Source organism: Bombus flavifrons, chromosome 18, assembly GCF_040668555.2.
Source record: "Bombus flavifrons isolate JBK064 chromosome 18, iyBomFlav1_principal, whole genome shotgun sequence".
In the NCBI taxonomy this organism is placed as follows: Eukaryota; Metazoa; Arthropoda; class Insecta; order Hymenoptera; family Apidae; genus Bombus; species Bombus flavifrons.
The window spans coordinates 5,603,326-5,627,832 of record NC_138459.1 but is presented as its reverse complement, the minus strand read 5'-3'; the positions used below and the strand labels follow the sequence as shown (position 1 = coordinate 5,627,832).

Sequence of the window (24,507 nt, the reverse complement as noted above, 5' to 3'; positions counted from 1 at the left end):
TCTGCTTCGAAGCGAGTAGCAGGAGGGTGTGAGGAAAAAGCAACACCATGTTAATGATCATAGAGATCAACTTTTGTCTTACATATATGATTATTATGATTATATTATTCTTATTTTGTATCTAACTAATGTCTAATAAATGTTATATAAAATAAATATTTTTTCATTTTTAAAATCCTTTGTAAACTCTATAATTAGAATATAATTTAGCTTGCTCAATAAAAAATTTAATAACATTGAAAATTTTTAATCATGGTTAATATTTTAAATATGACACTGTTTACGTATATTATAGGTAGAGTTAATAGTTACACAATTTTTTAATGAATTAAGAAAAAACTAAAAACAAACTTACTTTCCAATATATGCGTCACATATAAAAGCGTTAAAGATATGTGTACATATTTCATTTGAAAATTGTAGTCTTGTTAAACTTTTTTGTTGGTAATAATAATGCATGTTTAATGATGGTTCATAATTAATATTCATTTAAACAATGTTTTCTGTACTAAATGGGGTATTGTCGATGTATCTGCTTGAAATAAATGGTGAGAAATTACAATAAATAGATAATATAGTATTAGTTATTGAATAAGTTTACTGCTTTAGTTTATATTCTTTACCTTTCGTGTTTTCACCGAAGAATGGCGCCAAACACAAAATCCTAGCTACTCGATCGCAGTGTTCAATGGTGGCCGATTTGTGAAGTACATCTTACGATATTAAGAACCTCATCTCCTTTACAGCAGTTAACAGACCTGTGTGTACAACTATGACCTAGGGACAGTGTGGCATATTAGCGAAATTAAAAGCATAAAGTCATTAGTGTCTAATTTTATTAATGAAACTTAAATACATTTTTTATGCTGATTATATATGTCGGGTTAAGGTTAGTATTTTGAGCGCGTAACAACTCTTCATGTGAATTAGTGAATTGTTTTACACAGCTGAGATTATATTTACACGTATATACAACTCTACTACAAAGATTAACAAATAATAAGTCTAGTGAATAATAAGCTTAACGAATAATAAAGTTAGTGAAATAATAAGTTGAACAAATAATAAGTCTAACAAATAATAAGGCTAATGAATAATAAGTTTAGCGAACAGTAAGATTAATGAATAGTATGATTTACGAATAATAAATTTAATGAACTCTATTAACACTATTTTTTAGTTCAAACGAATCCACGGTCAACGGGATAACTCTCTACTAGCGTAAACTGATCTTAGGCACAGAAATACGATTGTTGAAAATGCTCGATGTGTCACTCTCCAAGGCAATCGCAAGAATGCCAGCCTCGTGGAGATTTTTCTCGCTGTACGCTTGCATTTGTTTTCTATACTCGTTTGGAAGCATCGAGAAGGTTCCAAACGCCGTTGCTAGGCAGTTTCTGCCTGGAGTTTGATTATTAATACAATGTATATCCCATTGTATCAGCACCTCCGAGGCAACATCACACGTAGCTAGGCTCGCTCCCGAGGTCGCATGCCGCCACAACCACATTTCTCGGCAAACCCATACAACCACTCCAGACCTCCGTTAGGCAAAACGTCCATCCCGTGACCGTGGATACGTTCGGCGACCAATTGTCACCTCGAACCCAATCTCGCTATCACAAATCTCGAACATTTACAGCTATGATAAAATCTAGGCTAGAGTACTAGAGGATGTTCCCAAAATTTCCAAGGAACGACTTCGGCTTTCCTTTCATCTCCGACATATATTTTTTTAAAATACTGTATGACTGGAATAATGTAATGCAAATACTTTGTTAAACATAATATATTAAAAAATTGGATTTATATTCAATTACATTCTATTTTCCACCAAGAGTTACGCAGTTAATTCACAATTACTCTCTTCGTTTAGGATCGTTTGGAAGATAATACATTTTCTTACCACTCTTTGACTTGTTTCTGCATCCCTTGGCTGAGTAATAAGGCATTTGAAGTAACGTTCCAAACTTAAATGCTAATTCTGTATGTTCTCTATGATGATTTCAGAAACTTGTAATAAACACGAAGTATAAATCACCTTAAAATAAAAACGCATAACACCGTATAGATTTAATTACTAAGATGTGTGTAGCTCAAAATTTGATGTTAATTTAAAATTGTAATATAATTTATTGTTAAACTTTGCAAAAAAGTTGTATTTTCTTTTGAGGTTATCTTTAGCAATCTTATGAAAAGGTTATTCAACTATTATTTATATCTAGTAATAATAGCGACTCTTAATAATATCGTACTTTTTCTTATTATTCTTTATTTCCGTCGTTATATACACTCTAACACGCGGTAAATATTAACACACCTTGTTTACAGACAACTTTGTAAATGTATACTTTATACATTTATATCTATACCAATCTATACATAACTGTTGCAGGAAGCTCTTTTATAAATGGCGGAACCAATCAGTGTTGAACGAACAGATTTGCCACACTGTCCCTGGACCAACTACACATCGCAGGGCTTAACTCTTCAATCAGGTCTGTAACTGATTCCGAATTTGAAAAATCACCGTACGTGTAATCCGTCCAACGATCGAATGAAACTGTCAAAATTTTCAGTTAGTTGTGGAATAACAATAATTTTTTGGCCGTTACCTTTTCCGTTTGAAGAAAAGAGTTACAAAACGAAGTGTATTTATTGAAACTTTTATTCCATACAATTTTGCACAAATAGAAAAGTTTTATTTTTTTAGAAGTAGAGTTTTAATTAAGCAAGAATATTTATTTTGCTTTGATAAAATTAAAATTGAATGTTATTAATGATCTTAAGGAGAATATTAATGAAAATAATGTGGGAAATACAATATATTACTCCTAAAACTAAGCTCTGAAATCTGAGCGTACATATATATGTAATTAATTAGCTTTTGTTTTGTTCAATTTTGCTCTTATTGTTAGTATAGTAAAACAGTTATATCAATAAAAGTCACATTCTGCTTTCTCTCTCATACTTACCCTTCTTTCAATTCTTTAAATAATGCTAATTAAAAAATAATTCTCTCTTCCATATTTTAACAAGTGTTAAAAGGGATATGATCCGTCAGAACATTTGCTAATAATGTTCACATTGACATATGTTGTCAAGGACATTTTCTTGAGCAATTTCTAGAAGATTTTAGCCATCGCCCGTTATTCCTTAAGTAATTATCAATAAAGAAATATTCATAAAAAACAATGTATAGTATGTATTTACGTATAGTAGAGAAACACTGTTCTCGTTACTCGCTCAACTCGCTCGTAAAAAAGGTAGTCCAACCTAATACCAATTTCATATGCGAGCAAACAAGAAATTTTTAGAAAAGTTTTTTTGGCCGAAAGTTAGAGAAGCCGCTTCGCTCGCATATGGAACATTGGGTTGGAATAGATTTTTATGAGCTCGCAGAGTTCGCGAACCGAGTGCAACGACCAACATATGTGAAGTTCCTGTTAGGGAGATGATACATTTACACTGTACATGTGAATATGTGTGTAAGCGTTAGAGGACGTCCTGGTGTGAGTTGAGACAAAGGACCGTTTGAAGCTATTACAAGTATCTGGAAGAGTCGGTTGACAACAAGCGTGCGTGCAAGAGGGTTATCGAGATCTTCAGAGTGTAATATATTGTATAGCTGTTGTGTGTGAAATAAAGTAAACTATTTGTCTTTCCGAATCCTCTCTTTACCTTAACAGTTCCTTTCAAATAAAAACTAAGAAGTAAACACATACGTCCGTGTCTGCAATTCACAGTCACATATATTTACATATAAGCAGAATATAATGTACAAGGTATCAAAAAATTATTTGTCATTGCTTTTGGGAGGAGGATGTGATTCTACATTTTCAAATCTGCGGAGATCTGCTAAAAAAATGATTCGCAAAACTTCTTTTGAGCATAATTTTCAAGATCAAATTTTTTTACTGCATCATATAGTACTTATCACTAGGAACAAATGTCTCAAAGGAATCATGGTTTGCAAATGACCCGTTCATTTGAAAAAAATTTTTAAGGTTCTATTAGCTCTTAAACTAATTTTGTTATTATATTGCGATAATATATTACGAATAAAAGACAATACAAGCACAAAAATAAATAAATAATATAATAATGATACGATAGTATTATTGTATTAATACAAAATTAATAATATTATGAATATAATAATAAGTAGTAAAGTTTAGAAAGAGTACTGGGAATTGTCCTTTGTTCAAGACCTAATGGAAGATCACAGCGTGAAGTAATAGTTTCAGATCGTCGATTGGGGTTAGGTTGATTTCCACTCGTCGCTCGTTGTGTACATTGACGTAAGAAGGAGCAAATGTCGTTTGTGCAGTGCACGTATATATCTATTGATGTATTTGCGAAGAATAGCTTGTCGAATAGGAATTACACAAGAAGCAGCAAGAAAAATAATACGTGAAGAAGATCTATGTTTTTATATGGTTCATATAATGCAAGAACTTTGTACGGTAGATTACTTCATTCGATGAAAATTTTGTTGCTGGACGTTAAAGAAACTAAAACACAATCCACACTGTCTTCAAGATATTTGTTTTACGGATGAGAGCAGTTTTTTAGCCGCGACATTCTTAAACACCGGTATGCCAAAATTATGGCGTATAAGAATCCTCTCATCATGACCCAGAGATTGAATCAGGGCCGCATTGACAGGCTCGATCTATTCCATATCTGACTTTAGCATAAATAAAGACACTTTGAAAACTGAACTAATCGACGTTACATGTTCACAAGTAAGTAGGTATTACCACTGATCTTATTTTTTGAATCATATCTGTGGGAAAGTATAGTGCTAGTAGGTTTGGTAACGGTATGATTTGTTTCAATATCGTTCACGCCAACACAAAATCAAGTATGATGCTCCGGTAGTCTATATGCACGCAGTCACCATTCGTCACTCATTATTCTCGTTACAATGGTTCCAACGCTCTTTATTCACCTTCGACAACGCTGACAACACACTTCTCAACTGACGACGACCTGTTAATTCGTCTTTCTCCCTTAAGCATCCCTTTGTCTTTTCTCATAACCTCATCACATACATGTTCCGCAACCGTCCACGGCCATAGTCATGTCACGTAAAATAAAAAAAAGGAAATCGAGGGTGAAAAGAAAAATAAAATATAAACAAAATAAAAAGAGAATTTATATTTTAACACTTTGTTTACACTAATTACGATTTACTTCTGAACTCGAGCCGTGACTTTCCAAGACTGAAACTTTTACAATTTGACTTTCGATTGGATCTGTTTCTTTCTCCTTTGTCACCTCTCAATATCCCCACTACCCACGCGTTTGTTAGGCGTCCGCGACTGTTGCCACGCACGCCCTCCTCTCGAACATTCGACGGAACACCGTTAGGATATTGATGATTCATTGGGCACTCCGCTTCCACGTTATTCCACGATATTCCACGTTTTAACAAAGAGTCCGACTTAGATTTTGCGAGCATGTGCATCTATCATCCCGTTGACCGCGGATTCGTTATTGAACCTAGGATCATTGTCATTAGCTTCTCGAGTATCTAATTACCACGGTTACTTGTCCAATTCTATAATGATCGTATTTGCACTAGTCAATGTCTTCTCTATTGCATAACGACAATGTGTAATCCAAACGAAGATTCGCTTCACGCCCCTAAGCCTAATTTCCATTGTACCCTGACAAATATATGCATATAAAAATAAATATTATTTATAATAATATTTGCTCGTATAGGGTAATAGTTAAGCGAATCATTTTATGGGATGTCTATATTTGTTTCATGTACATTAAGCAATAAGCTGCGCAACCTACCTGAGCGACAAAATGTGTGTATATTCACATATCTGAAAGTTCTTCGATAAAATGAGAAATTATAAGTTAGAGAAGTAAAGTAAATTAGAGAGAAATATGAGAAGTAAAGAGAAAAATGAAATGCCAAGAGATTGAAATAATAAGAAATATAGCATGTGTAGTAATCCAAATAATCTACGATATAATACTGTGTTGATTGATCTCTTTATCATTATATTCGATATTAAATCATATAAATATTAAAACATCTTTGCAAGATATACCCAAGTCGGTTCTTTTCTGGAACTCTCTTCAGATCACTCACTTGTAGCAACAAGTAATTCAAAAATTATTGAAAACCAAATAGAACTAACAAATTCACAACGACCTCACAAATTATCAGTGCTGTCGGGAAGCTTTAAACATCTCAAGATCGACTTCAGTGCCGCTACGAACAAACGAAGATTTTGACGCAGGTATGGAATATTTGAATAGCAACATAATAAATGCGATCCGTTCTACTACACCTGATGAAGAGTCCGTAAGCAAACAGGACTATCCGGATTCCATAAAAAGGAAAATTACAGAAAAACATAAGCTCAGAAGAATATCGCAAAGCAATCGAGAAGCAAGAGGAAACGTAGGTTAAACAAAGCAACGAGAAAAGTGACAACAATCCTTCGGAAATTCAAAGACAACTGTTTCCAGAAGCATCTAAGAGACTTGTCTCTTACAGTAGACTGTAACTATTCTCTTTGGTAGATATTCAAGAAATTCACTTGTTCATCGTAAATTATTTCTGCAATCCATTTGTCGCAAGGAGGACACGATACCCCACACAGATAAAGCTAACTTAGCTGTGCATTAGCCGAAGTATTCAAAGTCACTTTCTTCTATTGAAATCGACAGCTACGCAGAAAAATACAAAGGAAAAACGACAACACATCCAAACCAACTGACTGCCGATGCGAGCAAAACTTTCATAGGCAGAAGAAGAAAAAGGAAACATCCCATTGACCTCACTAAAGAAATAAACTGGAAGTCAAACTCGAAGATGGTATCCCGCTGGGCGTAGCCATCCAAATGTTATTTAGCAATTAAGCTAGAAAAATTTACCAAAAGTCTAGCTGGACAAATTGTAAAGTACAAATTAAATAATAATAAAAAAAGAAACACTTTCTTCTGCCAACGAAGCAGAAATATTTGTATATCTATAAATCATATTTGTGATAATACATGAAATTTTTGTAAATCACCTTTCTAGATATCTTTTCCTATAAAACCATTTACAAACTCAGAGGTCAATGAAATGATCTATTACCATTTTAACCCCCAGAAAGCAGCGGAACACGATATGATAAGTAAATAAAGCGATTAAGGGAGTGTTCCGAATTAGAATGTTCTAAAACAGCCTCTTTTTGTGATTTTTTTTTAGAAGGGAAAGAAAGGAACGAATTTGTTGAATTTTGAGGTATGATTTTATATATATTTGTCGGATTAAGGTTGGAATTTTGGGCGTTCGATGAACCTTCACTCAAGTTTACCATCGCGGATATAGCCGATGTTTACCGGCACAAACGTGGGTACTACAAGAGACTACAAGTAATAGCGGCGATAGGATGATCGCGATGCCGATGAAAACGAATTCAGGTTCGACAACGAATCCACGGTCCATGGGATGACGAGCGCCAACGAATAAACGATTCGGATAACTCAATCAGCAACTCGCCCAACGACTTATTAACTAACTCGTAATCCAAATAAAACTGCCCTTATATAGTCCTTTTCCCACTCCTTGGGTCAATCTCTGTTTTTGAGGAGAACTGCACAACTATTTTCTACTTCCGTTATTACACGTCCCTCCCGTGACCGTCGGCACGTTCGGTGACTCATTATGTCACCTCGAGCCCAAACTCATCGTCATAAACATTAAGTGCCCGCATAACTATTTCTTCCCTTATTGCTAAAATGTAGATGTCGTAAACATCTGGATTGGGTTTTTCCGAACATTCTAAAGAAAGGTTCCGATGTTCTTCCATCTCCGACATATATAACCTTGGTTATGAATATTTTAAATCGGCACAATAATTCTTATAAGTATATAACAAACATTTGTCGTACAGTGATACGCATAATCGGTAAATATTTCTTACGCTCTTCTATAAATCTAAGGAATTTCAGAAAATAAATGCTTCAGATGGAATATATTCGGATTTGCAGATAACTTCTAGATACTGTTCAGTTTGAAAACAAACACAAGGAATATGTGGATTACGTGGAACATCTCGTATCTTATTCCAAAAATTACGAGCTGAGGTGGTTCATTCTACGTGTTGGTTTATTAAAGAGACGAATGATAAAATTGTAATAGTCAGTGTATATTAAAATCACTTTAAATACAAGTACAGAGATAGTGTACGCCGGTTGTAATCGTCGCTCGCTCAATGCTACTGTTCAACTCTACGCTTGCTATTCCACAGTATGATCCGTTATAACGATACGTTATAATGATCGTCCTAGAAAGGACGTTCGTCTATTCGTATCGACCGATGGTATTATAAAAAGTTCAAATGTAACTCCGATTGACGATTAGAAATAACGGCAATAATGTTTTGTTCGGAGTTTGTTTACCTTTAGACCTAGCAAAGTAAAACAACGTTGTCACTCCAAGGCACAACGATACGATCCGCCTTAAACGTATGTAAGTACATGTCTGACAATCGTATGTTCCAGTAGCAAATTGCAGACGCAAGTATATTGCAATCAATTTCGATCATGTTTAAGAAATGTCGACAAAATCTTCTGTGTCTTTTCAAGCGAATGAAACTCTATTAGAATATATTGCGAGTAAATGTGTTCTGTATTTTTGTGCAGCGTGCAAAGTTTAAAAGGATATATTAATCCTTTCTTGTTATTTATACAATTGGTATACAACATAACACGTTTAGATATTGATCAAAAATTCATTTTTGATTGAAAATAATCTCACCTAACCATTTATATATGTGTTCCACTCTTGTCTACGGGACGTGTCTCCTTTCGTACTACAAAAAAATTTTTTTTTTTTTTTTTTTTTACGTGGAGGAAATCTTCATAGACACCTTACTACCCTTGCGCAGACGGGTAGAAGGTAGTGCCGGATTCTTACCGGCTAAAACCTCCACGGGCGGGACGACGGTAGAGGACCAGTGTGCACGAGTGTGGTCCTCAGGCCCCTTGGTGCTTATCACCAAACACCTTTACCAAGCGCACTCCCAGAAAGTACACCCACAGCTCAAGCAAGGGAGGGACTGGCCGCTTGCCTGTCGTGAAGAGAAATCTTGGTTTTTCCGTTCCTTTTTTTCCGTTCTTGAATGCCGAGGATTCGAACTCGCAACGCGTCGTCTTCAATTCTGGACCTTAACGAGCGTAGCTGGCTGGCCCGCCGAGGTTCTAGCTTGATTGGAAAGTATTTGATTCTTAATGTTTCAATCTATATCATAGGAAGTATTCTAATTAGCCTATTGAAGCAGATGTACTTTTTTCATAGCCCTCTGAAAATACAAGGGGCAAAGGTAAATAATTCCCTCAATTAAAACTATTATTATTAAATCTATTATGAAGCTGTTAATAATATATTTTTGCTGCTATTGTATTTCTTGTAGTAAGAGATGGCCGTTCTAGAAGAATTCCTCTTCTTCTAATTCACTTCTAATTCTAGAATTCTAATTCTAATTCTAAGAATTCTTCTAATACACTTATTTTCAAGATGCCTAGCCTTGCGTTTTCCATCGCACTGGCAGAGATTTTATAATATATGGGATTAGCATAAGTTATAAATAGGTCTAATTAATAATTTGTAACGGAAGATATTAAGCTCAAGATTTAAGTCCGATGCAAACGATCGAATTTGCAACAAATGACCGCAACGGCAATGGGTTGAAAGAACAAGAAAATACATATGTATGCATCCTTCTTTTTTGAAACAGGAGAACTTTATTTATTTCTTTGATTTTCCAACGGCACTGGAACGATGTCCTACGATAAAATATCGCTCATCTGCACCGACCCTTAAGATACACGAATAAAAGGTCTTTTTATTAGCCAACATAGCCCTGCAAATTCCGTTAGCGGAATTTTCACATGTTTATTACAAGTTGTATGTATATTAATACAAGCGACGGGTGTGTATATCGCAACTGGTACCACTATGCGATTGGCCCAGACAGACGATATAAATGTCGTCCATTTGATTGGGGTTTAAGAGTGCTTCAAACGCAGCTGCGTACGACTGTCGTCGTTGACCGACGATTCGGTTGAAGAAATCCGACGTTAAATTGGGTGAGTGGCGCCGGGCGACTTTTCCAACCATCTAGCACTTAGAATTTTTTTTTTATTATTTAATTTGTACTTTACAATTTGTCCAGCTGAACATTTGGTAAATTTTTCTAACCTAATTGCTAAATAACATGTAGATGGCTACTCCCAGCGGGATACCATCTTCGAGTTTGATTATTTTATTTCTTTAATGAGGTCAGTGGGGTATTTCTTCTTAGTCTTCTTTCTATCAGAGTTTTGCTCGCTTCGGCAGCCAGCTGGTTTGGATGTGTTGCCGTTCTTTCCTTGTATTTTTTTGCGTATCTACCGATTTCTTCTTCGACCATTGGTATTTTTAAGTCTTTGCGTATATTCTCGTATCTGATATACCATGGGGTGTTGACTATTGTTCTCAGTATCTTCGATTGTAGCGACTCTAGTTTATTTATGTAGCTCATTGCTGCTGTCCCCAATAGCGGTATTCCGTACGTTCAAATTGGTTTTATTATCGTTTTGTAGATTTTAAGTTGATTTCCTATGCTGAGTTTAGAGTTTCGACTAGTTAGCCAATACATCTGTCTTCTTTTATTTCTTAAATCGCCACTCGTCGACAACAACGCGAAACTAAAATCATCCTTGTATTCGCGTTCCGGTTTCCAAATTTTTGTTCTGGTTTGTTCTAGAGGTGTAGATATGTGTTTCAAATAACATTTTACTATATGCTATTATACATAAAATAAAAAAATTCACTTATTTGGAGATTATTTCTGGAATCTTTCAAGACAAATCACTATTTCCTTGGAAGAATGTAGGACAAACGTAGAATTTGATACTTTGACAACTCGAAGTGGCAACAAATATTCGAAGTTTAAGAAGTGGTGGACTATTTTTATACAGGTTAGTTGTTATAAGCTACCGAATTTATCCCGCACAGATAACAGCTTTATTCTCTCTTCCTCTTCTCCGTCTCTTCTCAGTATGTACTCCAATTTATCTATTCTTTTTTCCTCTTTGCTTCCTTTCTTTTAATTGTATTAAAAATAATTAGCATTGATGTGTCAAATTTAGGTTGAGCTAGTTTAGTTTATATAAAAATACAGCCACCTAGATACCCGGATGAAGTGTAAGGAAACTAAATTTAATTAAAGCTTTTTATGAATATCTCGTAAATAGGAATCGAGTGGCGGTTACATTTATAGGTGAAAATTGTTCAAAATGGTGGCGTTGACAATATATTTCAAGCTTATTGAAATCGGTAAGGTGTCCGCTGTTCTATTTATATAATTGTCCAGGCTATCTCTACCATAGCCTTGTACTTATGTATTCGGTTGGCTATTAAGTGATTGCGGACTTTGTCATTAGGAGGTAATGACCTTAAACATCACTTAGTGGCCAATCCAATACGTCTCGAAATGGACCAATCGCATATTAGTATTAGGTTGTCCGAAAAGTTTCTTTCATTTTATAAGGAAATAATGGACGCACAATATTTTTTGTTTTATATTAGTTTATTGAATTATGCACGAACATAATAATAGAAATATAACGAAATGGATCATACCTAATTCAATAAAATAATGTGAGACAGAAATTGTTGTTCACCTTATAAAACGAAAGAAACTTTTCCGACAACCTAATACTGTTGTACTGATGCGACTTTCATGATACTATCGATCGTTATATTAAGTTTCATCTTTGCGAAAATAAGTGCAACGAGATGTTATCTTTTCGAATTTTTTAAAGGCTTACTACGACCTTGTCCATCAAAAAACCATAGCCATACTTTTCATTCCTTCTTAAGCACTAATAATTCTCCCTAAATAACTTTAAAATTTGCCTGTGGAAATAAATGAATAAAAATGAAATGACCAAAGTCAGTGACTCTCTAATTATAGGTAGTTTCGTAAAAGGTGGACGAAAGCACAATTCGCTCAACCTTTTTTTCTTACAGTAGTAAATGAGAAAGTCTGAAACTAGCGGTTGATGCGTTAACCGAGTGTTCTTTCGTGAATCAACCGACTACGTTCTCACAATCGTTTAATTATAAGAGACTTCTCCTGTCTGTACTCCGTGTCACATCACGTTCAGCTTTACGCTCGAGGAGAAAGCATTTGTTGCTTGGATGTTGCAAGCCAGTTATTTCTTCCCTGTAATTCCTTCGTAATTACATAACGAAATTACATAAGTGAAACGTTTGTGGTATTTTCATAATGTTGTGCTTTTCGATGCGACTAAGGCAATTTGTTTCTTTTGAACTTCTTTCTTTCTTTTATAACAGGCAGTATATGTTTTTCAAGAAATGAACTAAACCTAACTCAAAGATATATATATGTCGGAGATGAAAGGACATCGGGGCCTTTCTTTTGGAATTTTTGGGAAGATCCCCGATACTTTAGTCTAGACCTTTCATTATAGCGGTACTTGAATAATAAAACTTAGGAGTAGTTGTTTATGATTTAATGCGATTATGTGTGCCCGAAAATTATGACAATAGGCTTGGGCTCGGAGTGACACAACTGGTCGCTAAACGTAGCCACGGTCACGGGAGGGCGTTTTTACCTAACAAAGGTATGGAGTAGTTGTATAGCTCCCCTTAAAAATATAGTTGACCCGAGGGGTACAGAGAGGTACAGAGAAGAGTATATAAGTGCAGTTCCATTTCGACCGAGTTAGTTAGTTGAGTTCTGCTTGTACTGTGGACGAGTTAGTTGAGTTATACTTTAATTGTGGACAAGTAAGTTGTGTTCGACTTGGACTTTGGAAGAAAGCGCATTTGCTATTCCGTAAATTCGTTATTGAACCTAAGATCATTGTCATTAGCAACTCGAGTATCTAATCGCCACGGTTACTTGTCAAATTCTGTAACAATCATATTTGTACCAGTAAATGTCATCTGTATTGTATAATACAACAACGATGGCTAATCCAAATGAAGGTTCGTTACACGCCCCTAACACCCATGTGAACTCGACATATGTATTTTCGGCCTATCGCGGGGAGACGCGGTTGCGAGAATGCGAGTCAACGGGAGTCGTAAATTCCCGTTACGATTATACTAATCGACACCACGAGTTGATCGATCCCCTTATTTCGGCATGGATAATAGGGGTGATTGAATAAGTATAACACTGTGATTAACAGAGCTATAAACTTTATATATTTTCAACACTTTTACACTGATATGCAGTAACGTAGACGATATCCTAAGATATGACGTAGTCAAGGAACGAGTAAGAGAGACAACCGAAGTAGCCTCGTAATCGACAGGATGAATGTTGTAGGAAAAAACTGTAGTTCGTTTTCGTAGGATTACAGAAGAAGCTCGGTGTGGGTGTTCCCTTTTTATTAAGCACGTGGATTCGTTGTTCACACTTTTCGTGAGTAGAGTGAGGGCAACGATCTACGATGTCCATTGGTTTAAGTCAATGTTAAAGAATGACTAGAGGGGATGGAGCCTCCTACCAATCTTGCTAGTTGATGTCTTTGTTTAACGGAAAACCTGGATTTCCCGGTGATTAAACATTCGTTTTTTGCTAAGTCACTAGCTGCTTTCTCCGAGCTTCCTAATAGCGTGTAGTAAGTCCAAGGGCCTTTCTAAACTGGCTATAAACAGAAAGCATCTCTAGGATATGGAACTTATTCAATAAATTGACGACATATGTCAAAACATAGCGTTAAAAAGCTGGCGTTTTACGGGCTCCTTGGATTTTGTTGGAATACAACGATATTAATCGCGTACAGATGAGGTGATCGATCGATCGGATTATTCCCTTCGTTGCCCAGCGCTATCCCCACTAGCGTGCGTTCGTTAGATGTACCGCGGCTGCTAGCGCGTGCATGCTCTTCCGAGAATTCGGCGGAAGAAGTATAAGGATATGGACGGAACATTCGGCACATCGGTGTCGCGCTTTGATGGCATAGCGCTTTGCATCGCGAAGCTGCTGGAAGGTTCCGTGACACGTGCCGCCACAAAGCATCCACATAGGTCACACTCATTACTGTATAGAGAGTGGGGATTCAAAATCTTTCCAAGGGCCATGGATCACTTAGTCAGTCTGAGAATAACTAGCCAACTGTCAACATTCATAACGTTTACTTGTATTTTACTATAACTTCGTTTAATAAAAATCATATAGTATTGTTTCAATACACACATTGTGTCTTCCACAGTTTATTAATCTTAATTTCAAGGTTAAATTCTAACAGATTTATCGAGGGTCGAAGGACGATACGTAGATCGTCGGCGGTCAAGCAGCGCCGGATTTACGCAGCAAGTTACGTCTTGCGCGACGTAACAACATATGTATATGTAATAACGTAAATCCTTAGGGTAAATCAGACGAACGATTCTGGAAAATCGAGTTTATTTTAGGAACAATTAAATTAAATACAGTAACAGTTAATAACAAATCTACTACAAGTTTCACGGGGAAAATGGAGAATCGATTTTCTACGTCTTAAATTACCGTTCTTCTCTCGTGATCTATTCTATTCAGCAAATGACAGTCGGTAAAACAAAAGAAAAGTAAAAAATGTCGGTTGGCGGGTAGTTTGAATCCTATAGAATTTACATAATATATATGTCGGAGATGAAAGGACACCGGAGCCTTCCCTTTTGGAACTTCGGCAAAATCCGTAAAATTGTAATCTAATTAAACAATTGTCGTCATTCTATATAATTGTATTTGTTCGAGATTTGTGATAATGAGTTTGGGCTCGAGACGACAATCAGTCGCCGAACGTAGCCGCGGTCACGGGATGAACGCTTTGTCTAACAAAGGTGTGGAGTAATTCTATAGCTCTCCTTAAAAGAAATATTTGTAGCGGCACGCGCCAGTAAACATTCCAACGGTTTCTGCCCGTGGCTCGCCACACGCAGATCCTATTCTTCGGATATGATGCCGACGCGTCTCCACAGTACATGTTCACCTAGCCCGAGGGCCGTTATAAACATTAAGATTTAGTTACCTAAAGTCCTTCAAACAGATAAACAGTCTTTGTCCCAACTACGGCAAGATAGGGGAGATCTATTTCTTTCAACGAACGACGCTTCCCGCTAGCAACTTTCTTCCTTTTCTAGCCACCGACATGGAAACTGACCAATTAACAGCAAAGTTAATTTCCCTCACTTTCCGAACGAAGGCTATCCTCGACGAATCCGATGATCTCTCGTGTCCTTAGACACACCCCACAGTTTTCCTCTGCAGCATCATCGCGACGGAAAGTCATTTCTCTCTCGTGAGGTCGTATTAGCGAGTGACTTGTCATCTTTACGCTCGGTGGATATTTCACGTTTTAAGAAAGAGTTAGTTTAGTAATACTTGTACCGTAGCCAAGCAAGTCGAGTACGACTTGGGTTTTGGAAGAAAGCGCATTCTGTTACCCCGTTGACCGCGGATTCGTTGTTGGACCTAGGATCATTGTCATTAGCTTCTCGAGTGTCTGATTACCGCGGTTACTTGTCAAATTCTGTAATAGTCGTATTTGCACTAGTCAATGTCTTCTCCATTGCATAGCAACAATGTGTAGTCCAAATGAGGATTCGTTTCACGCCCCTAACCCTAACCATAATGTGAACCCGACATATATATTAGAGAATTTATCATTTTGAATGATAAAACGATACTAGTCTTGTTAAAAGGGCCGTGCATACCCTAAACTAAATATATATATAGGTTATTGGGCACTAGATATCATAACGCTGATTAAATTGTTTTAATTTAATTTAATTTAAATTAATTTAATTGTTCAGCAGCAAATTTAGAAGCAAAGCAGCTTGCAAAGTAGCATTGGGCGATCTAATTACAGTGGTCTAAGAGAGCAATTCGATCGTCTTATAAAGAACAAGCTGAACAGCCCGTACAGAAACGTGTTCTACGTATTTTAGCGTGTAGACAGAGTCACGTTTTAGAATTCACGCGCGTCATCAAAGCTTGAGATCATTTCATGTTACATCGTCAGCAGATACATTGTGCAGCACGTGTTTCTACTATTGGGAAACGCGCTTTTTTTGCAGACTTGCCATTTTTTGTTGGAATAAAAGATGATAACATTTTGGTATAAGTACATGTTAAAAACACGATATAATTTTTCTCTGGGTCTCTTATTACACATTTTTCTTCCTTATCGCACTGTTATTACATCGACACGCCAAATAATATGTCATTGGTCATCGCATTCGTATAACTTGCACGTAACTGAAGGACACGTACAGAAATTATTTTAGTTCATTTTTTATTTTTAAATTATTTAGTGGCTACATTTGAGAAAATTAAAGCCATAAATCTATGGAATTGTGCAAGCAATCAAGGATATATTTAATATTATAATAATTGACATTTTTGAAGTGTTCAGTAGGTGCAAAAATGCACATGTGATCTCATAATCAAATACGATTTGCCATTAGGATTTACCATTTTTAGAAAACAAAATTCACGTATTGCAAAAAGATGACATAAATGATAATCGATTTCAATGTAAATTAAAAAACAGTGTTTGCAACATCTTCAATATGCATAACTACATATACTATGTATAACTAATTAGACTTAAATCAATCTAATGAAAATAAGTATATGTAATTGTGTTCCTGTCCTAATAAATGTATTTCGTAATTTTACAAAAAATATATTGCAAAAATAAATAAAAAGTTTGAGATAACAATCAATTTGATGAATGTAATAGCATTAGTGTAAAAAAGTTGCATAAATGTTGCATAGTGAAGTTGCATAAATGTTGCATAGTGAAGTTGTATAAATGTTTAGAGTTTTATACAGATTTTGTATAAATAATATATAAGTAAATTACTCGTTGTTTCTTTCTATTTTTTTGCGTTACGTTATGTAAAATTGAAAAGTTTGCAGTAATAGTGACACAATTGTTATTGAATAATAGGCAACAGTTTAAAAAAATAATATCTTTTGAATAAGACCTCGGATCAACGAAAATGAGTTACACAACTTTTTCAGGTTGAAATACTTCTTGTGGTAAAGGCTATACCAAATTAGATACTCTTTCGTGATCCTTATCACGTACGATATCAACCGTAAGATAATTTATATAATAATAATTTAATGTAAATTAAGTTATTTTAATATCATACTGTTGGAATACAACGATATCAATCGCATGCAGATAAGGTGGTTGATCGTATGGATTCTTCCCTTCGTTGTCCAACGCTATCCCCACTAGTACGCGTTCGTGAAATGTATCATGGCGGCTAGCACGTGCATGCTCTTTCGAGAATTCGGCGGAAGAAGCGTAAGGATATGGATGGAACATTCTCGATGGGCATGTCGAGAAGCTACTAGAAGGTTCTGTAGCACATGTAACGCCACACAGACACCCACACAGGTCACACTCATTACTGCATACAGAGTGGGGTTCTAAACCTTTTTAAGGGCCATGGGTCACTAAGCAAGTCAGTCTGAGAACAACTAGCCAACTGTGAACACTCATAACGCCTACTTGTATTTTACTATAACTTTGTTTAATAAAAATCATAAAGTATTGTTTCAATACACACATTGTGTCTTCCACAGTTTATTAATCTTAATTTCAAGATTAAATTCTAACACATACTGTAATATCGGAATATATTAAAGGTGTAATTTTGTCCGATTAATTATAATTTATTAATAATGGATTGAAAATACAGATATTAGTTAGACAGAAAAAAACGATGTTTGATTAACGGGAAAACTAAACACAACGCTCGTATTTACATCAAATAACTTGACAACTATTTGGTAACTCTCTCTCTCTCTCTCTAGCAACTCTAACACTTGACAACACTCGCAACTCAATTCTAACGACTCTATGCTTCGACGTCTCGATCAACTCTGATCCTAGCAACACACTCGCTTTTCGACTCGCACACTCTGACCTCTCGGTCATCGCTCCTTGAACCCGAAACCGTCCTTTTTGTTCTAACGCTGTTTATCGTTTCTCGCGTCACTGTTACTAGGCGCTCTTGGATGTAAACAAACCACAAAAAGACGACGTACACGGTGTTTTCTAACTTCAGCCGATCCCCAATCAAAGCTATTCTACGATATTACAATACTTTAGATTTTAAGAAAATATCCATTAATATAACACTGATATTGAACGTATTAAAAATATCAAATCCACGATAAACGTTCCTTCCAAATTTAAATGAATTAAAAATTTTATGTGCTTGACTAGATTGACCGCGTAATAGTGACACATGTATGTGGATACGAGTGTATGGAAGGATATGTGTACGTGGCGCCTCGAAAACAAAGGAATGTAAATTGTTCAGTCAACAGTTTGATATGGAAGAAGGTGAGACGCGTGCAAGTGGTGTATCGATGAATATCTTTGAAATCCTTTATCAAATAAATATATAACTATTCTAATATAAATTGTAAGTGTAGATTTAGTGTTCCTATACCATTATTTCGGCAATTAAGATCCAAAATTCTCAACAATAAAAGGGCTAAAGAAATTATAGTAGACTGTCGTAAAGAGCAATGGGAAACTTACAACAATATTGATATTGGGGCAGGACCCCAGACGTAACAACATAGAACAATTATTTAACAACGCGAAGAAACAATATGAGATAATTGATAATCGTAAAAATAAGTGAATCGAGTGAAATTGATGATTATACACCGTAACTTATCTCTTGTAGTAACATTTCGACATTATATGTATCGCGTAATAAAAGATTCATCGTGGCGCCACGGCCAAAGCTTGGAAAACTGGCGGAGCATTCAACGTGTTAAGAAAGGTGTACGTGACCGTGTTGAGTCGACTGTTGTAAAACACGTGTACGTTGTAGTAATACCGAAAACTCTGGTATAAAAAGGAAGTGTTGGTGGAGAGAAGGGTCAATAATCAGTAGTCAATAATTGTAGTTAGAGTTATGACTGAGTTGTGACTAGTGGGGCAGTTGCGAGTAAGCTGCGAGTAGTTGCGGGTCAATCGTTGCTCATAAGTTGTGGGCTGTTGGTTGTAAGTTGTAAGTTGAGTTGTGAACTATCAATTTAGTTGTCCTTAGTTGATATCACATTACTTACTACATTCTAATTCACAACAATACACAACATTCTACATTCTTACTACATTCTAATTCACAACAATAGTCCAATAACAAGTTCTAATTAAATAGTTATAATTCTCTATTTCAATCGCAATAAATAAATCTATATAATAAACAAAGATCACTATAATTCTGATTTCTATAGTAATAATCGAATTATTATCTATTTTGATCGAAAATAGCTTGCCTTTTATACATAAAGTAAAATTTACTTATAGTATTTATACCCGTATTCGGATGTCAGCAAAGTTTCTGCTCAGGCCACGTAACTCATATTAGGGTGTCGCTTATTTGACTACTTGCGAAGGATCGTCGTAGATATTTGAAAAGATATTCCATAATAATAAATTGTTAATTAATAATAATTGTAATAATAGTTGAATCGTTATAAAATAAAAATACGAAAATGGTTTATTAAACAAATTATTTAGAACGTAAAACTTTAAAGCATTGTATACATAGCTGAGGTTGGTCGGGACAATTTGGACAATAAGTTGTTGTTTTCTTCAAATTTTTTTGTGCCTTTGTTCGGTCCATTCGACGTCTTTTATTTGCATAACATAGTTCGCATGCGCGTCTAATGCTTCTTCCGGAATCATTTTTCCGAACGGCGATATTATGCTGACTTCGTCGAAGACAAGGATTTTTTGTATTTTCAGACAACCATAATAATTTTGCAACTAATAATCGTCTAAATATTCTAATATTTATACTTTTTCATGTTGCAATTTTGTAAACCGTCAAAACGTTTACAACAGAAATTCCCAGAAAGAAACGAATGCCAAGTTTTCTGTACCATTTGATTCCTTTTCTAATTGAGGTAGCATAAGAAACCATTTGGTCGGAATAATCTATACCACACTTTCCTTCCTTATATTCAACAACAGCTAGTGGTTTTAATGTTGCGAACAAACGAAACGAAAGATCATTCTTGAGACCACCGCTTGAGCGATTCGCAGTACTAAAATATCGATGGGAGCACCTAGCAGAGAACGCTTGGTACTGCTGTACGCGTGGCCTGACGTAGATTTCTTTGAAAACACGCGTGGCAGTCAACGTGTTAAAGAAGCAAGAGTAACGTTAACATTAAAATTAGGACATTTGAAGCAACAGGAAATTTGTTTAAATTTTCAATCTGTCGATCAAACATATTTGTTTACAGTCTTTATTCGTAGCTATTTTGTTGATATGAGACCGTTTCACGAAAACTATTCGTGCAACTTTCTAAAGATCCAATGGGACGAAGATTAAACACGTGACATATTATACAATGTCTTGAACTTTTAAGGTTACGTAAAAATGATCGTAAAAATAAACTGCAAGCTTTCCGCCTGTATGAAGTTAGCATCAAAGTTTTTAAATCTCGTATTGTTCCAAACAAATAATGATTTATCTCAGAAGATTTCAGAAATAATTCCAAAAAAAGTGAATGTCTTCATAGTGAATATTTTGATTTTATATAGAATAGTATTACGGTAAAAGGTTCTTCTTTGGAACACATACTTACATCACTAGAACAACCCAGAACAAAAATTTGAAAACTGGAACACGAGCCGACAAACGACATCCATGCAAGAGCAAAATCAGTCTTATATGCGTGTTCCACTTTTCATAGTTTTGTTCTGGGTTGTTCTAATGTTGTAGGTAAAGAGGAAGTAAGAAAAGAAGATTCTGTTGAGAAATGTTAAGTTGGTATGATCGCTGGTTGCTACAAGCTAAGTTGGTACGACTTCTAACGACGCTCTTTTGTCTTAGAAGTCGACCACGTTGTTCTATTGACTTGGAGATTCCTGTGTGGTAAGACGTGTTATAAGACTGAATTGTTAGACTGAAATATATTGGAGAAAACGAATCTAAGTGAATCGTTATTTTATAACCCCAAAACCTTATTAAATAACAGATTCTTTTATCATACGGTATTATTATCAAAATGAAGAGAAATGTCCTTAATTTAAGGAATTTGTAATCTAATTAAATAAATTAGCTAAAAGGATTCTTGTTGTATACTTTTAATTATCGTACAATGAATGAACCTATTATTTAACACTAGCACTACCACACCAGCCAAATTGACTGGTTTTACAATTTTATTTTCAAATTCCTACTACATGTTATATTTTTTTCCGCACTGATGTAACGACTTTCGCAACGATAACTAAAAGAATAATATAATGAATTTTATTTTGTTTTTTATGTATTCAAATTGAAAATAATTTTCTATCAAGGTTATTTATACCAATACCAGTCAAAATGATAGGTACTTGTCAGAGTGTAAAACAGTGCTGCAATCTGTTTATCGAATCCCAATTAACCAGTTTCCTCGATTTCTACAACTTGTCACACGTTTTTCAAATTTTTACCGCGTATCATTCGATATGACGATATCGGTTATGAGGAAAATTCCGGATCGATCGCTAGATGCTAACGCTAGAAATACCACAGCAGTCAAAACGACTGGTTCTACGATTTTATAAATGTGTTAACTGTCGTTTCAAGATTATGGTCCCAGATGGATCAATAATACCAAAAATGTACTACATAACATGGAATTGCTTCTGTAAGAAAGTAATAAATCAATAAATATAAAAATATTTTATTATTAATTATTATTATTATTTTATTTATTATTATTATTATTTTATTATTATTATTTATTATTATAATATTTTATTATTATTATTATTAATTATTATTATTATTATCTTTTAAAGACCAACTATCGGTAGTTCTAGTATTAATCAGCGAACGAACGTATCCTTAACGAATGTTTTCACAAACAACGCCAAATATAAAGATCTTATATTTCTAAATAAAATTCTAATATTTATTTATTCCTGCGAATTATCCAATGCTCAGTATTGCTATCATTAAACTAATTCTACTTCGATGCTATCAAGTATACTTCGCTATTACATTAATTAAATGTTCCGAAATAGTTATACAATTATAGTAACAACAACTTATATGCATTATTTTACGTATCAGGTATTTTGGGAAGGCAGATTTTTAGATAAGATAAATTCGGTGTATGTAGTTAGTACGCCATTTCTTAATTCTCGAATTTTTTGTTGTTGTTCCAAGTTGTTCTACATTTGTCCTAGATTGTTTCAAACAAATAATGATTTATCACGAAAAAAAGTGATTTTTCACTAGGCCTATTTTTTTGAAAATCGAGCGTTTAAAGGTTGTTTTAGATTGTTTTAGTTGTTGGAAACATTGTTCCAAGTTATAATTCCAATATTACGTTTAGTTTCGGAATTAATCGATGAAATTTGTCCAGTGCATGCAATTGAACGCATGCATATCTAGATACGTTGCCAGTTTCAAACAACCGTAAGTTTTTGCTTCATCAGCCCAATTTTCAGTCGTATTACCGTCCAAATTTACAAAGCTACATTATATCATCTGCTAATATATATTCATGTTGTACTATTTAGAGAAATTGTTCGAGCCTTGAATAATAATACATTATCGAAATGAATAATACGAATCATACGTTGTTGTTTTGTCAACAATAATGGTGTTCTTGTTAATATTATTAATAAATAAATGGTAAAGATTGAGATATATATCGTATTATTTTTCATTATGTAAATATAAAACTTATTTAAGTAATTACATACGAAAGAGCACACCTCACCGATTTTCATGATTTTCAGACGTGTTGTCAAGGTCATCATTTTGGACAACTTTTTTTTATACATGTTATCGCAACTTGGCTTTAGTTTCCAAGATATTCGCAAAAAGCTTTAATATAATTTATGTTGCGATTACACTTCATTTTGGAGTAGACGCATGTTTATGTAGTCCAGCCTAAACTTAATAAAAAAAAAAAAGTAAATAATAAATAAAAAAGGAAAATTAATTAGTCAAGCAAAATATGTTCTACTTTACATAATGTATAAAGTTCAAACCTAATTATCCTGGAAAATGATGCCTCAAACGAAAAAATATTATCTTATATCGTCTATTCTTCTTTCCATGTCAGTGCAAGTACAAATTGCATTACCTACACACAGATCTTCATTCTTATCATCATGCTCTCTCCTGCAAAATATTCCGTGAAACTTACAAAATCTTTACAATCAACATCATCTAATTACATCCGTTTATACGATAATTACACGATAATTACACGATATTCTGTGCAAGAAATTTATACTAGGTATCCTTCAGAAATTTACCACAATTTTCTTCACATCTACACATTTAGATACCATTTTTCAGAAATTCAACATGATTTTCTTCAGATCTGTATTATGATTAAATTTTATTATTCAGTGCTCTAAAATGTTCCGTAAACGCGCCAAAACGATCAGTAAATATTATAAACTCAACTTACAACCATTGTTACCTAATTTCTGTAATCTCACGAATATCCGTTTATGGATATAAATGCATATTTACCAGCAGTTACTATCAACATTACCTTTTGCGAAACAATTGGGAAAGTACCCTCAATTAGAAACTAACAGACGTATCCTTGGGACAATTTTCGATTTTCTTGTCTTTTTGACTCCATCCATTTCCGTAGTAATCACAGTGGTTTCCGATTTTTCTTCGACCCTAAGTGCCACCCTCTTGCTTCCTTACATTGGCCGTGACTAACGCGATTCGAGGTGCCTTGGAAAGGGCTTCGGGTATTTCCACACAGCACATTCTTGGATTCTCTCTAAAGAAGAAAGAAAAACGAACTTTAAGACCAAATTTCTTTTACTGCGCTTATTACAATTAATTGAAATGTTCTGTGTAGCATTTTTTCATTTTTTAAAATATGTTCGAATCAGGGACTATGACACTTGTAACCCAAATTTACAAAGTTATAGTATAAACGTTAGCATCTTACAATTATTTTAAATTCTGTTGATCAGAAATAATCATTATAATTACTCAAACTTCTTTAGTTACAAATTCCGTCACATAATGATTATCAATAACTAAAAATTACATTACAGTAATGGTTATGGATAACCATAAACAATGTTTATCGTTGATAATAGTTATCGGTAACCGTAGAGATCGTAGAACATTTCTAATAATTATTCGTAATCAGAACACTCAAAAATTAATATTTTTTAATCACTTAATTTTTTCAAAACACCTTTTATAATTTAGTAGGTTCTTTTTATTGCCAAGGAGAGCTTTCTTTTTTTAAATAACTTCTCTCGTAAGAATTTTGCGAATAATTGTTATTTTTGCCCACTAGTTGAAATATTTCAAGTTCTTCGTATTATTTACCTTTTAAACAAAGTCAGAAAATCCTATGCAGCTTGCAGGGATCTAGAAACAGCATGATTTATTTACTCTAATTGTTTTTTAGATGTCTTTACCAATTTATAATGTTGTATTAC

The 24,507-nt window shown here is 34.6% G+C and overlaps 1 long non-coding RNA gene across 2 annotated transcripts; it reads right to left on the bottom strand.

The window, feature by feature from the left end:
* Positions 1-358: 358 nt before the first annotated feature.
* LOC138189135 (uncharacterized) lies at positions 359-2,634 on the bottom strand. 2 transcript variants are annotated; one of them, XR_011175922.1, is made up of 4 exons: positions 2,256-2,634; positions 1,907-2,041; positions 624-777; positions 359-532 (listed from the first exon to the last, which is right to left on the bottom strand). It is a non-coding gene; the product is annotated as an uncharacterized LOC138189135 (long non-coding RNA). The 2 variants fall into 2 exon arrangements; XR_011175923.1 differs by having other exon boundaries at positions 359-503; positions 2,256-2,632.
* Between the last annotated feature and the right edge of the window lie 21,873 nt (positions 2,635-24,507).